Raw genomic sequence first — 17,054 nt, forward strand, 5'->3', positions numbered from 1 at the left:
TCAAAATCAACGGCTGATCTGAAGGACTGATAAGGGACTCGTTAAACAAAAACACTACTGATGACGGTGGATCGAATCATTTCTTAATGATTCTCAAAAAAGAAAAGGTTCATAATACCCATGTCTCGCACCCTCCTTCAAGAACATTGATGCCCCACTGTTTTAAAGCAATATGTTATATAAAGCAAATATACAGGTCAAAGAAGCATGAATACATTTTTTTACACTGTAATTCTGCTTGTTTTGGGTCATATTAGCAGATTTATTTAATGTTATGTGTGTTTTTGTAAAAATTATACCAAATAAAAAGTTAGAAGAAGTGAATGAATGATTTCCATAGTAGTATTCCTTCATAAGAGTAATTTCATGTGATGTCGAAGCAGTGTATCATCTGTCACACTGTGTCACCGCCATAGAGTGGGTCAGCGGGGGCGATAAACTCATTAATTCGTTTGTGGTTCTCTTGGTTCATGTGTTTAGCAAATCATATTTTTGAGGACTGCATGGTGGTTCTCCTAATGATTTACTTTGGAGTGGACATTAAAAGTTACAGGCCGCTTATTTTCTCAGTAACTGTGCACTAACTGAACCGAACAGTTGAAGGTACCAATAGCTGCTAAAATTGCTAACACCATTAGCATACAACATTAAATACAACTGGAGTTTCACTCAGTGTGAATATTGCAGCAGAGAGGTCTTAGATTATCTGTTAGGCTGTTTCTCCACACAACAAGATGTATTATTCCAGGTATTTGTAATACCCCAAAACAAACAGCAGGGCTGTGAAATGAAAACTTTGAAATCCAAGGAAAATTTGTGAGGGATCTGGGGGGGGGGGGCTGCGCCCCAGAAAACAACATTAATTTTGTATCTAATGATACATTTTCAGCATCTGGAAGAAAAAAATCTCAAAAGAAGTGTATATTTAAATGATCCTAGATTCAACCTTTCATTTGAACGGTCAATACTAATGTTGAAATAACAGAATATGACATGGAAGTAGGACCTGGAATGATTTTCCTTTTTAATTGTAAACCAAATTATGCATTAACTCAGAACAATTAAACTACATGATACTGATGAAGACTGAAAAAAATTGTTAAAGCATTTCAAAAACCACAGTTAAAGCTTGTAGAATATTTGGAAAATCATGGTAAGTAAGTCCCTTCGGCTGCTCCCTTGTTTGCACTCAGGGTCGCCACAGCAAATCCAAGGTGGATCTGCATGTTGATTTGGCACAGGTTTTATGCCGGATGCCCTTCCTGACGCAACTCCACATTACATGGAAAAATGTGGCAGGGGTGGGATTTGAACCCAGAACCTTCCGAACTGAAACCAAGCACATTAACCACTTGGCCACCACCCCTGCTATTTGGAAAATCATGGTAAAATACCAATAACATATCTTATAGTAAAAAGTCACTTATATTCTTGTGTGAATTACTGTAAATACATTAAAATCCACAGTTGACAGTTGACATGTGTGAAATCCTGTTTGAACAGCACAATGTTTATTTTCCAGGGAGAAAAAATTCTTGCCATGTTTCCTCAGGGGACAAGATGCAGTTCGCTTTTCCTGTTTCTTTTATCTTTCAGATGTGTTCATGAAGATGACTAAATTCAAGCCAGCGCCAATTCCATGGATTCTTGATTCTTTATCAAAGTTTTTTCACACTGTCACACTTTCTCACCATCTTCTCTCTGTCCGACATCATTCCGTGACACAGACATGCCGCAAAATTCTAAAAGTAGCTCTAAAGGTATGTGATGTCCACATACTACGTTTAGCTTAAGAAGAGCATCTTGCAGCAGGCGGGCACACAGCATTAACGTAGCAACCAACCAGTTCCGCTTTACGACAACTGTCGTAACAGCCACACTTTGAGTGAGGCATTTTTCTCCACGGAGTTCCACGGACACTGATCTGTATAACAGATACAGATCAGTGTCCGTGGATTTATAAAACTTGCACGATGTCGTGCAAAAAAAAAAAAGAACGCTTTGCGATAGATGTTTTACACTCGGTGACGATCATCAATCAATCAATCAATCAATTTTTTTATACAGCGCCAAATCACAACAAACAGTTGCCCCAAGGCACTTTATATTGTAAGGCAAGGCCATACAATAATTATGTAAAACCCCAACGGTCAAAATGACCCCCTGTGAGCAAGCACTTGGCTACAGTGGGAAGGAAAACTCCCTTTTAACAGGAAGAAACCTCCAGCAGAACCAGGCTCAGGGAGGGGCAGTCTTCTGCTGGGACTGGTTGGGGCTGAGGGAGAGAACCAGAAAAAAGACATGCTGTGGAGGGGAGCAGAGATCGATCACTAATGATTAAATGCAGAGTGGTGCATACAGAGCAAAAAGAGAAAGAAACAGTGCATCATGGGAACCCCCCAACAGTCTACGTCTATAGCAGCATAACTAAGGGATGGTTCAGGGTCACCTGATCCAGCCCTAACTATAAGCTTTAGCAAAAAGGAAAGTTTTAAGCCTAATCTTAAAAGTAGAGAGGGTGTCTGTCTCCCTGATCTGAATTGGGAGCTGGTTCCACAGGAGAGGAGCCTGAAAGCTGAAGGCTCTGCCTCCCATTCTACTCTTACAAACCCTAGGAACTACAAGTAAGCCTGCAGTCTGAGAGCGAAGCGCTCTATTGGGGTGATATGGTACTACGAGGTCCCTAAGATAAGATGGGACCTGATTATTCAAAACCTTATAAGTAAGAAGAAGAATTTTAAATTCTATTCTAGAATTAACAGGAAGCCAATGAAGAGAGGCCAATATGGGTGAGATATGCTCTCTCCTTCTAGTCCCCGTCAGTACTCTAGCTGCAGCATTTTGAATTAACTGAAGGCTTTTTAGGGAACTTTTAGGACAACCTGATAATAATGAATTACAATAGTCCAGCCTAGAGGAAATAAATGCATGAATTAGTTTTTCAGCATCACTCTGAGACAAGACCTTTCTGATTTTAGAGATATTGCGTAAATGCAAAAAAGCAGTCCTACATATTTGTTTAATATGCGCTTTGAATGACATATCCTGATAAAAAATGACTCCAAGATTTTTCACAGTATTACTAGAGGTCAGGGTAATGCCATCCAGAGTAAGGATCTGGTTAGACACCAGATTAGACACCCTGATTACAGAGTACAACACTAACACCCTCCTCTCTCCCCATGATGAAATCCATGGAATTCCGCGGATTCGCTGAGTTTTCACAGCCCTGAAACAGTGTCCACAACAGCGAGCAGCCGCATCGAGTGGCTGCTGAGTCATGGTCAGACTCTAAGCAGACTCGCTGGGCTCAGCCTCTGTCACTCAAAACGACAACACCCCTAATTTTACAGACATTTATAGGTTAAAACATCTTAAACTAAGAAGTCAGAAAAAAATCCCCCTTTTTTGGTACCAGGCTCTAAACATGTTTATTTCTGCTCTGAAGTTGGACGTTTTACCATGGAGTCCTATGTGAATGTGCTCTGTTTTGGAACCAGCCTCAAGCAGCCAGTCAAGGAACTGCAACACTTTCCACTTCCAGTAGAGCTTCATGTGAGGCCATCTCAGTTTACCGCTAGGTCACATCCTGCGATTTGGGCGTTAATAGAGGCCGCCACCCACTCCTGTGCTAACATTATACATGGTGCATTACATAAGCAACACAAAACTGCTTTTTCAATAGTTCCGATGTATTAAAGTTGACCACTGTCCATTTACTTCATCCTCACTATATGTTCTTTAAATTTGGTAACATACAAGATGATTTCATTTATTGTTTTTGAGTTACTGTCTACACAAACTACATTTTTTTTCTGTACAAGCTCTACATTCTTACCAGCCCAGAGGAAACACAATTTTGACTGAACAGTTTAATGTGCATCATGTTTAATGCACATTAATGCTGAAGCCTGTTCACAGTGTTGGGGCGCGCAAAGAGTGCTGGGAATGACATGAGGTCATTCAAGGTAAACTTTGTCCCAGAAGTGCCAGCACTCACTGCTTCAACTGCCAACGGATTGAAAAACAAGGAAAGGGAATTCAATATATATATTTTTTTAATTAAGTCAGAGTATGTTGGGGGAAGCGACGTTTAAAGTAGACCTGCATTGAAATAAATGCAGTCAGATCTTTGGACCAAATGACTTATATTTACACATAAGATCCTTCTGAATGTAGTAAAGTAAATCTGCAAGTCCAGGTCTGTCATTCAATGGAGAAATCTTCATTTAAAAATGACAAATTTACAGCTAAAATTTAGCCCTCCGCAAAACTGTCATCACATCTGGGACGCTGCCGAGACATCAGGGAGAAGACCCTCTCTCCCAGCATGCATTGCGCACGCCAACTGTAATTTGTGGATTTACGTCAGTTTGCATCTGCACCTTTTTATTGTCTTATACGGAAGGATCTACTTTTTTAAAACTTCATATTGTCTTGCGGTACGCTTGGTGAGCACACATTTCTTTTATTTGTGCTTGAAAATTATTTTGGGGGACTTTTTCATATGCCCGTTTGATTGAGTGGTGTCGCATTGAAAATCTACTGTCTTTCGCCTCCGGTGTTACCGTCGCGGGTACGGAGGCGGGACCCGCAAAGAATCCAAGTCATTAAAAAGATATAAACCTCTCTCAGCGGCCACAGAGCTCTGCGGCTCCGATTACCGAGACGTGCGGCGCTGCGGATTTTGCCGCAAGAAGTCTGTCCTTGCGAGCGCCAGGTGTTACCGGCTGCATCAAAACGGCCAGCATAGTCTCTGGACTTGTGCCAAGTTGGCTGCACCTCCATTCAGTAGACAGAGCCGTGTCTGCGGCTGCACAGCAGACACGGGGGTGTGAGTGGCCTGCGGCAGCATTTAACAAGCACATGCACTCGGTAAGCGCATCGGAGGCAGTGAGAGCGAGGCATCGGGGAAGAACGGCGCCTGCTGTCGATGTCGCCGCTGATCTGAGCATGCAGAGCTGTATCTCGCATTCATTGCAGCTTACTTTTGGATGCTGAAACCAGGATGTGTATAACAGTAACATTACTAACAGATAAAATTAATTTCAATGCGGGATCGGACTGAAGGCGGGAGCGCGTCGTCTTGTCCCCGACGTCATGGAAATGATCCGGATGTACAAACTGTTTTCGCAGAGGGCTAAATTTTAGCTGCAAATTTGTCATTTTTAAACGAAGATTTCTCCGCTGAATTACAAATTTGGGCTTACAGATTTACTTTACTGCATTCACAAGGGTCTTATAAATACATATCAGCTATTTCTTTCTGAAATCTGACCACATTTATTTCAATGCAGGTCTACTTTATTGATTTAGTTTTTGCGACTTTTAATGAAATAAGGGCAGAAAGTCGGGGTAGCACAGAAGAACATCTGGTTGTCTGAGTTTTTGCAGCAAAAGAGACAGTCACTGCTGTAAAATCAAACCTAGGTTTTAGTGAGCAAAATCTAGAGGATGACAATAAGATTTTGTTCATTGAAGATGAAGGATAACTCCTCCATCCAGAGAAAAGTGATCCAAACCTGTGGAGGAGTGACAAAGCTGGTGTCTGAAAAAGATGGCGAGTGAGAAAGATGGTGGGTTTTGCATATTTTTGGGACTTTTTCACATTTAGCGACTTTAGACCAGCAGGTAGCCCACACCGTTTTTAGACCTGCAAAGTAAACTCCTACCGATGCGCTCGGCCACAACTCTTACCTCAAATGACCCCTGGGTGGGAGCAATTCAGAGACCTTTTGTCTCGCTGCCGCATGTTGATTTTACTTACTGCTGTTTTTAAAGCACCTGCTGGAATTTTTAATTTTAGGTATCGTTGTTTTAGGGCATATTTGGACCTGTGCTGACATTATTCTGCTTTTTCTGTCTGGCCATTTGGTGGCGTCTGGCCCCATACACGCCTGACACTGTTTGGGTGAAGGTGTATTTTGAGTGTTGGTAGTAATTCGGAGAGCAGCATATCCACTTTGAGTCATAGCTCCTGACATTTGGCCCGTGCAGCTCAGCACGAGCAGCTCAGCTGGGCGAGGACTTCCCCCACAACTCCCGTCACAACTCCCCACAAAGAGAAAGGGAGGAGAAAAATGGAACGGTGGCAGTGGGTGTACTCTGTGTGTGTGTGTGTGTGTGTGTGTGTGTGTGTGTGTGTGTGTGTGTGTGTGTGTGTGTGTGTGTGTGTGTCTGTGATTCGCAGGGGGGGGGGGGTCAGTTGGTCATGGAACAGGGTGGAGCTGCTACACAACGATACACTATGCAACAAAAACAAGAGAGCAGGAGGAAGAGGAGTGGGCGGGGCTTTAACAGGCGGCTCTTTGTGGCTGAGGGTTTGGACATGAAGATAAAAAAAAAAAAACAGAAAAACTGATAAACAGTGTTCATCCAAAAGAAAGACAACAGAAAAAAGACTGAAGAACAAGTCAAATTAAAGAACAGCACATGCCGCCATCTGCCAGATTAATGACACAATCATTAACAACAACATAACGGTTTCAAAACATCACGCTACTCAGTCTGTGCGATGCGGTTTTAGTGGGGGGGGTGCCTTAAAATTCCCATCCAAAAATCAGAGTAAAAGGCGGCGGCCTCTGCTCTGCACGGTGGCAGGCTGCCAGCACAGTCTCTCTCAGGAGTCGCGCTAAGATTAGCTTCCCATATGTTCAAGCCAGGCATAACCGGACTTAAAGGGCCAGTGCTGAAATTCTTCACAATCCACTGAGTAACACAAGAAAACAGTCCCAGTTTAACACTATACTGTCCAGATTCAACAACAGAGGCCATAATGTGATTCAAACACTTCAACCTGAAACAGTTCCAAAAAGGTTCAGAGCTTCATTTAATGCTCACGTTTCAATTTTTTGGCCTGTAATGATAATTACAGGGAGTCGCCAGCCGCCACTAAACCCCAAAGATGCGCTTTTGTTGCTGCACATATGTGTATTTTCATGTGTTCCATGAAAGCTGCAACAGCTGTGACACGGTGCAGCGGAAAACCTGGCAGCATCCGTCTTCCGCGGGATTCAGGAGTGTAGGAAGCGCCCAGCGGGAACAGAGGAACAGCCGCTAGAGAGGTGAGAGTTAAAGAGCCGGAGCTAAGGTGCAGGACTCCTCCCCTCGCTGTTCCCTTTCCGTTCATTTTTTATTAACTGCGGCAGCAGACAGACGGTCTACCTGCAACATCAAACACAGATACCACCAAGGAAGCCATTCGCCGTGCCTCGCGGGTTACCGAAGTGCCTGCCATCACCGCTCCATGCACGACGACGGGCAGCGTAACCAGACAGACTAACTGTAATTAATAGCCAATGAAAAATGACAAGGCACAGAGCTTTGGAAGACCCTACTTATTAATAACTGCATGCACGTGGCACGTGTGCACACGCTTAGAACTTATGCTTTTGTAGGTTTGATAGCCAGCATGCTGTTAAATTAAGCCACTCCCACACAAGATGATCCTCAAAGCAATTTCTGCGCTGATGACGGCAATGCAACAGACGGAAAACTGGCAATGAATCAATATTTTATCGTGCTTCAGTGTAAAGCTGCAGAGTGGGTCGCTCAGTGGGACAAGGCGCTGGGAGACCCACACGCAGACCTGGGTTCAAATCCCGGTCACGCTTCCTCACTGTGTCCTCAGAAATGACACTTTATCTGCAGTGTCTCAGTCCACACAGCTGTAAACTGGTAGCAGCCTGGAGTGGGGAAGTAGCCTGCTGTGGACTGGTGTCCACCAGGATGAGACACCGGGACACCAGGATTCATTGCAGACTCGCATCCAATTTACGTAAGAGAATTTGGGGTTTAAGAACCAATGAGCCCCAGGGCCTACATTGGACTTGTTACTGACAAAATGTGTAATTCCTGCCGCCTAGCATTCTGCATGCAGTACAGTTCCACCCCACAACTGTTGGTGACACTACAGTTTCTTCTGCTTTTCACCCATTGCTAAATCTTGCTAACATTAACTATGTCCTGAACACAACATTAGCTGCACTTTTATATGTTATATGTTGTCCACCATGCAGTGGACAACATATTTCTTTCCACAGCTTCTCGTTTAACTTATTGGCTAATGCGCGGGTGAACGTGGGCTCTGCATCCAGCAGGGGGCAGAGACGTGTGTAGGATATTACATAGGCAAAACAAAAGTTGCTTTTTCGATTGATGTAATACATCAAAGTTATCCACGTGCTCTTTTAATCTGTTGACTTACGAGATGACACCATTTGTTGTTTTTCCGCTACTATCTTCACAAACTGGCTGAGATGAGCTAACCTACTCACTCACCCACTCATCTACATTTTTGCTGTATAATTCAGACATCACTGAAGCTTTTCTAAAAAGGTGGTGGTGGGGTGGGGGTTCACATCTGAATTTTCTTAAACAGTTCCTTATTATAACATTTTTTTCCGATGATGTATGTCGATCAGTGTTTGCGTCTTAAGACAGCTCACTAACATGGCGGCATGTCATCAGTGTCACAATGGAAACCTGACAGAGCGGTAAACACCTTGAAGGCCAACACTGAATGGAAGCGATGATGTCACAGCCTCCACTTCCTGAGTATCAAACCGCTATGTACCGCTTAAAACACAAACACGTGCACATACACGTGGTGGCCTTGCCAGTCACGTCACCAATCTCACTGCCGGACCCAAGCTAAAATTAAAGCTATGATGTCACCCGCCATCAAGTGTTGCCACGGAAACTAGGTCATGGTTAACCCTTCGTGATCAAAGTTGGGGATTCCACATTTTGACAAATGTCGCTTTTCTCTTTAACTCTTGAGGTGTTTTTCCTGGAAACCGTTTACCGTGTCACTGATTCAGACGGAGGAAATCCTGCTTGAGAGTGGAAAAAAAAAAAATCACGCCAGGGTTGTGTGTGTTCTCTCTACTGCAGAAACGTCAGAGAAACAAAAACCCCTGCATACTCTAAACCACCACAAACCAAAAATAAAATGACTTCAGAACCACAGATAATCGTTTTCATGAAGAATTCTCCTCATTCTCTTTGCAGTCAGTTATTTAAGTATTTACACTGAGAAGCGTCACATTCAAGAAATTGGAACAAGATTCACCAAAAATAAATAAACCAGCCACGTGTTCACTTGTGTTGGTTTGCAAATGCTAAAACTTATAATATAAACGCAACACTTTTGGTTTTGCTCCCATTTTGTATGAGATGAACTAAAAGATCTAAAACTTTTTCCACATACACAATATCACCATTTCCCTCAAATATTGTTCACAAACCAGTTTAAATCTGTGATAGTGAGCACTTCTCCTTTGCTGAGATAATCCATCCCACCTCACAGGTGTGCCATATCAAGATGCTGATTAGACACCATGATTAGTGCACAGGTGTGCCTTAGACTGTCCACAATAAAAGGCCACTCTGAAAGGTGCAGTTTTATCACTCAGCACAATGCCACAGATGTCGCAAGATTTGAGGGAGCGTGCAATTGGCATGCTGACAGCAGGAATGTCAACCAGAGCTGTTGCTTGTGTACTGAATGTTCATTTCTCTACCATAAGACGTCTCCAAAGGCGTTTCAGAGAATTTGGCAGTACATCCAACCAGCCTCACAACCGCAGACCACGTGTAACCACACCAGCCCAGGACCTCCACATCCAGCATGTTCACCTCCAAGATCGTCTGAGACCAGCCACTCGGACAGCTGCTGAAACAATCGGTTTGCATAACCAAAGAATTTCTGCACAAACTGTCAGAAACCGTCTCAGGGAAGCTCATCTGCATGCTCATCGTCCTCATCGGGGTCTCGACCTGACTCCAGTTCGTTGTCGTAACCGACTTGAGTGGGCAAATGCTCACATTCGCTGGCGTTTGGCATGTTGGAGAGGTGTTCTCTTCACGGATGATGCAAAGGAGATGTGTTGCACTGCATGAGGCAAATGGTGGTCACACCAGATACTGACTGGTATCCCCCCCATGAAACAAAACTGCACCTTTCAGAGTGGCCTTTTATTGTGGACAGTATAAGGCACACCTGTGCACTAATCATGGTGTCTAATCAGCATCTTGATATGGCACACCTGTGAGGTGGGATGGATTATCTCAGCAAAGGAGAAGTGCTCACTATCACAGATTTAGACTGGTTTGTGAACAATATTTGAGGGAAATGGTGATATTGTGTATGTGGAAAAAGTTTTAGATCTTTGAGTTCATCTCATACAAAATGGGAGCAAAACCAAAAGTGTTGCGTTTATATTTTTGTTGAGTACAAAAACGTACTCATGTGAAAACGCGCTGAGAGCTGTAGCAAACTCCCGTGATCATCTCAGTCCATATGAACACAACCATTTTTTTCCATTTTTCTTAACAGATCGCTCACATTTTCACTTCAGTGACAAAAATGTGCACTCTAATTAGTCATCAGTGTAGTACTACGAGCTTGAAGCAGATATCAATAACTGTATAATGATTTACTGCTATTTATAAAAAATCAAAAATGTTTTGTTCCAGCTTCTGCAATTTATACTTTGACATAAATTCATTTTAAGCTGTTGCACACAAAACTCATTTTAAAGTCCCTAAAATACAACCCCTGGCAATAATTATGGAATCACCGGCCTTGGAGGATGTTCATTCAGTTGTTTCATTTTGTAGAAAAAAAGCAGATCACAGACATGACACAAAACTAAAGTCATTTCAAATGACAACTTTCTGGCTTTAAGAAACACTATAAGAAATCAAGAAAAAAAAACTGTGGCAGTCAGTAACGGTTACTTTTTTAGACCAAGCAGAGGGAAAAAAATATGGACTCACTCAATTCTGAGGAATAGATTATGGAATCACCCTGTAAATTTTCATCCCCAAAACTAACACCTGCATCAAATCAGATCTGCTCATTAGTCTGCATCTAAAAAGGAGTGATCACACCTTGGAGAGCTGTTGCACCAAGTGGACTGACATGAATCATGGCTCCAACATGAGAGATGTCAATTGAAACAAAGGAGAGGATTATCAAACAAAAGAGGGTAAATCATCACGCAATGTTGCAAAAGATGTTGGTTGTTCACAGTCAGCTGTGTCTAAACTCTGGACCAAATACAAACAACATGGGAAGGTTGTTAAAGGCAAACATACTGGTAGACCAAGGAAGACATCAAAGCATTAAGACAGAAAACTTAAAGCAATATGTCTCAAAAATCGAAAATGCACAACAAAACAAATGCGGAACGAATGGGAGGAAACTGGAGTCAACGTCTGTGACCGAACTGTAAGAAACCGCCTAAAGGAAATGGGATTTACATACAGAAAAGGGAAACAAAAGCCATCATTAACACCTAAACAGAAAAAAACAAGGTTACAATGGGCTAAGGAAAAGCAATCGTGGACTGTGGATGACTGGATGAAAGTCATATTCAGTGATGAATCTCGAATCTGCATTGGGCAAGGTGATGATGCTGGAACTTTTGTTTGGTGCCGTTCCAATGAGATTTAGAAAGATAACTGCCTGAAGAGAACATGTAAATTTCCACAGTCATTGATGATATGGGGCTGCATGTCAGGTAAAGGCACTGGGGAGATGGCTGTCATTACATTATCAATAAATGCACAAGTTTACATTGATATTTTGGACACTTTTCTTATCCCATCAATTGAAAGGATGTTTGGAGATGATGAAATCATTTTTCAAGATGATAATGCATCTTGCCATAGAGCAAAAACTGTGAAAACATTCCTTGCAAAAAGACACATAGGGTCAATGTCATGGCCTGCAAATAGTCCGGATCTTAATCCAATTGAAAATCTTTGGTGGAAGTTGAAGAAAATGGTCCATGACAAGGCTCCAACCTGCAAAGCTGATCTGGCAACAGCAATCAGAGAAAGTCGGAGCCAGATTGATGAAGAGTACTGTTTGTCACTCATTAAGTCCATGCCTCAGAGACTGCAAGCTGTTATAAAAGCCAGAGGTGGTGCAACAAAATACTAGTGATGTGTTGGAGCGTTCTTTTGTTTTTCATGATTCCATAATTTTTTCCTCAGAATTGAAAAAAATTACATACTTAACAGGGATAAAAACGGTTGAGTTCTTCTTCTAATAACGGTTGAAGTTTAAGGTTCTGAAAACATTCTGGACTCACACGCCATTCCATCTCATTACACAAACTTTTCACAATTTATTGCCACCCTTGAAAAATGTCAGCTACCTATTTTATAAACACTACCCAATCTAGACCCTGTGGATACCCACGGGCAACATGCTAGTTTTATCCAATGCTCTAATTGTTAATGGTTCTAAATCAAAAATAAAATGTGTTCTAACATTTTTAATCTGGTTAAATTCGATATAGACTTTTTTTTAACCATCTTTATGATATTTTATGACAAAGCTACATCAGTTTGGAGTACCTTTAAAATACTTCAAAATGCTTTATTGAATAATTATTTAACTTGTTTTAAATGGCTCGTAACCAACAACAAAATATGATGCACACTCCTTAATTTGATTAAATTACATACATTCTGGTTTTAACCATCTTTTTGATATTTTATGTCACGGCTACATTAGTTTGGAGTACTTGCAACATACTTCAAAAGACTTTAAAACCAGATATTTTGTGATTTGGAGTAACTAAAGCAAGGAATTGGCTCAAAATTGACAAATCAGAAACTTTCCCCAAAACTCTGGATACTGTTTGGAAAACAAAGTAACTGAACGACGTTGATTTTTTTTTTTTCCTGAGAAATTGCAAAAATGAAACAAGAGCAACCCGAGATTTCTGATGTCTGCCAATCCAGATCAGGATCCGGATCACCTCCAAAATTCAGTGGAGTCTTCTATATGGGGTGAAAATTTCATCCAAATCCGTGCAGTAATTTTGAAGTAATCCTTCTAACAGACAGACAGACAAATCAATAATCGGCAATGATTTTATTATGTCCTTGGCGGACGTAATAAGCACAACATTCAGATTGACCTATAGTGAAGAAGAACTATTAGACATAGGACTAATTCCAGATCATTTGCTGTCCACATTCTGCAGGTTTCCATCGGGATACAAATTTTCTGGAGATGAAAAACTTTACCGGTGACTCAGCAAAGACACAAACATGAGCTTCACTGAGTCCTTCCCTGTAAGGTGGACCACACCGTGGGCTGAGAAATTAAAGAGCCTGTACGCACGTGACGTGGGCTGGAGCTGGTTGAGATGCAGTATGTTGGTGGAAACTCATTAACTAACTTAGTTAAACAGTCTGGGTTGACTATGAACACGTTTCATGATTGAGGCTGCAGCTTTGGCTGGAAAAAACCAAGTCAAAGCTCCATTAGAGTCCGCTAACGGCGCAGCCGCCTCCGCCAGGTGACAGCCTGTGTGGCGCTGACTAAATCCCTTCTCACAGACGGTAGGCCGCTCAAACTTCCTTTCCAAACAAACACATGAGCGTGCCTCGACTCAGCACGCCACGGGACAGCAGCGCTCGCACGCGCCCGCAGGTTACTACACCCAGCAATCAAACGCATACGCATGCGTGACCCACTAACTTTTACTCCCTTTACCTCATTTGACTCCAGGAGCTAGAAAAAGAAGGCCGGCCCCCTAGCTTCTGAGCCAGTGCGTAGGGTTCCTCCTCCTCCTCCTCCTCCTCCTCTCCCTGGCCTCGTCTCTCTACACATGCCTGGCTCTGGCACCAATCAGCGGGCAGTGTGGGACGCTTTAAACGGAGAACGCCACTACTCCAGTACTGAACCGCTCAGCTCGCCATGGCGTGGAGATAAACCTGAAGTAACTTACGTGCAGGGCGACCTGTTGGATGCACGGAAACCCAACGGTTTCCAAAGTACTTTTTGTTCCACAAATGGGTCAAAATGATGAGTTTGTGATGTTTACGAAAGCCACATTGGGAACACGTGAACAAATACACCATGTACGATGAGTTCTGCTCCACGCCAATGAAGCCACAGCTGAGCAGCAAAGGATCATGGACCGGTATATGACACACACACACACACACGTAATGTCCTCTCTTACCTCGGCCACCAGTTCAGGGTTTCCCTCCGCACCTTGACTGTCCTCGTCGAAATAGTCCACCTTTACAGAGGGATGGTGGGGGGGTGGGGATGAGAGGGGGAGACAATATCAATCAATAGAATAATGTGACAACAGCCCGTTCAAACAGACCCTGTCCTGTGTGACACGGGTGCCATTATGGACACGATGTCCTCGCCACTCACTTCAAAAAGCACAAACGTGTTTGACGTGCGCTCAGACGGCGAGCCGGTACTTCCCTCTGCTGCTAACCTACAGAATGATTCAATGACGGAATTATGTAACGTCTGTACACCAACATGGTGCAGCCTGGAACAAACGTGAGTGTCGCTCAAACCCCATTTTTAAAGGGCAGAATGTGAACGTGTTCCAGCGTAATTGATGGACACAAAGGAAGGAACCGGTCCCCCAAAGCAGTCCGATTACACTCGTATTTAGCACAGCCCCCCCCCACCCGCCGTCTCGATGGTCCTGTCTGTCTCTGTGTTTTGTCTCGAGCTGGTCCCTCGCATCCACCTCCTCTCCTGCAACCCCCCCCCCACCCCCCCGCTCTCTCTCTCTACGCTCTTTGGTGATGAATATTTACCCTCCGATCCTCTGAGCTGCCTGGATTTGTACTCCTCTGTCTGCTTGCAAAATCCCCATCAGAAGACTCCGGCTTCCTCTCGTCCTCACCTCCGTCCCTCTCTCTCTCTTTCTTCTCCGCTCTTCTCTCTCAGCGTCTGTCGTCTGCGCTCCAGCAGCCCATTCAGGAAGCCATCTTGTGTTTTTAATCCTGTTTTACATGAGCTCTAGTGTGCACGTTCCCTCTCTCTCTCTCTCTCTCTCTCTCTCTCTCTCTCTCTCTCGCTCTGTCGTTCCCACTCTACCCCCCTCATCCCCCCCTTGCCAATCGGTCTGCCACACACACACACACACACACACACACACACACACACACACACACACACACACACACACACAGACACACACTGCAGAAATGCAGTTTTTCTTCTCAGATTCAGCCTCTATGATCCTCCCTCCTGCTCCCTCACATTTTTCTTCCTTCTCTCTGCATACATGTTGTGAACACTCCCTTGGCAACCCCTCCCCCGTGCTATTCAAACATATACGCTCATGAACAAAATGTACACACACAACTCACAACAGCAACGTCACACCACAGATGGCACACAAAGGCATGGCATCCACCAATCAGAAGCGGCACCGGGCTCTGCTGCTAGGGTGAAACCGACAGCGAGCGAGTGAGGGAGGAAGAGAAGTGTGTGTGTGTGTGTGTGTGGCACCGTAAAACACTGGCTGACATAAAGAGACAGAGTGAAGGTGGATGGGCGGTTTTTGGGGGGGGGGGGGGGGGGGGGGGTCCTCGCTACGCCTGTCAATTATCTCCTTGAGCTCGCCTTCCCTAAACAATGCCTCTGGTATGTGGTATCTCTGAGCACCATCTGTGTGTCAGGGCTGCATGCAATAACTGGACTGGACTGCACACTCCCTGCCCCCTGCCCCCTCCCCCGACAGCCCCCGCCCCTGTGACGTGCAAAACACACAATTACAAAGCGAAGCCCGGCATGCTGACTCAATGTGGCCAAAGATGCACGAACACTCAGCTGCACTCACAGGACACGGGATCGTCCCCGGCCGCTTCCTGGTCCAAACTTTAAACAAACGGCGTACGGGCAAGTTATTTAACAAATGAAACGTCTCACTTCACACATCCCCTGTTGAATGTTGATTCCTCCTAATTACAATGCAACCTATCAGGTGATCGTTTCAGATATCTGGAACTGACATCTAATTAGGAATATGTTACAATTTAGCATATTTCTAAATATGACATCAGCAGTATCACGAGGTGAAACTGACAGTAGCACCTGCTGATCACTAGAGGGCCACAGTGAAACATGGTTCTAACATGAAATGGCATTTTTAAATTCATTTTAATTTTTCAGAGAAACTGTGTTGAATAGAAAAATAAAGATCTTTCTGGGGTAGAAAAAAAACACATTAACAGAACAGAAATTACTTTCTACTTGCTTCTGAATCTCTTTAATGTAAAAACACTGAACTCTGCAGGTGATGCAATTTTTTTGGCCAGAGTCTGGGCTTAGTCAGCAAAGCTTGACAGCTCGGGATTTCAAAATAAAATATCCTCCAAAATTAATCTGAAAAATGCAGTAAAAAAAAAAAACCTCCAATGTACAAAAGTTTTAGGCACCCTGTAGTTTTGACAGAGGTGTGATTTGGACTTCAGTGGGTCAACAGCGACTGTTTTCAATTCACAAGACAAAGTAATGAGTGAAGATACAAATTTTATTTGGAACTTACTGGTATGTGACAGGAAAAAGACAGATCCTGATAATAATTCAAGAAGTTAATTAATAAATTAATATGACCCAAATTAAATACATGCTGATCATCTTATACATTGCATGTATCCATCCATTTTCTATACCTGCTGACTCCAATTAAGGGTCACAGGGAGGTTGGAGCCTATCCCAGCAGTCATAGGGCTGTGAGGTGGGGTCCACCTGGACAGGACACCAGTCTGTCGCAGGGCCACATACTGACAAACAAACACATTCACACCCGCATGCTCACTACGGACAATTTAAAGTTTCCAATCCACCTAACCTATGTGTCTTTGAAAGTGGGAAGAAGCCGAAGCACCCGGACAGAACCCACGCAAACACGGGGAGAACATGCAAACTCCACACAGAAAGGCCACAGCTGGGAATCAATCCCATGACCTTCTTGCAATCAATAGAGGATTAATTTATTATCTAAACAGGCTGACTGATGGTGACTGTAAGTATTATGAATTATATACTGTTCTTGCTTTAGCATAATTATTCATTAGTTCATTATGGTGCTGTGCAAAATGTCCAATCCAGTGTGATTGTTCTAAAAATGCACATTTTTACCCATTCAGCAGCACTTGCTGCAGTTCACTGCATCTTTTGGAAAAAAGTGTTTTTGTTGCAACTTCTTCAAGTTGACAAAGTGTAGGTTGGTGCAGGTTGACAAAGAAGTCATGTTTTGCTT

At 43.3% G+C, this 17,054-nt stretch overlaps 1 protein-coding gene across 2 annotated transcripts in view; it reads right to left on the minus strand.

The window, feature by feature from the left end:
• Positions 1 to 14,874, minus strand: part of tet3 (tet methylcytosine dioxygenase 3) — a 97,682-nt gene extending 82,808 nt beyond the window's left edge. Inside the window, exons 1-2 of one of the 2 annotated variants that reach the window (XM_034171239.1) lie at positions 14,688 to 14,874; positions 13,995 to 14,054 (exon numbers count right to left, since the gene is read on the minus strand). The gene's annotated coding sequence lies outside the window, so the exon portion shown is untranslated. Of the gene's footprint in view, positions 1 to 13,994; positions 14,055 to 14,598 lie in introns of both variants that reach the window. The other variant, XM_034171238.1, reaches the window with a different exon arrangement.
• Between the last annotated feature and the right edge of the window lie 2,180 nt (positions 14,875 to 17,054).

The sequence above is a fragment of the Thalassophryne amazonica genome, chromosome 5 (genome assembly GCF_902500255.1).
Source record: "Thalassophryne amazonica chromosome 5, fThaAma1.1, whole genome shotgun sequence".
In the NCBI taxonomy this organism is placed as follows: Eukaryota; Metazoa; Chordata; class Actinopteri; order Batrachoidiformes; family Batrachoididae; genus Thalassophryne; species Thalassophryne amazonica.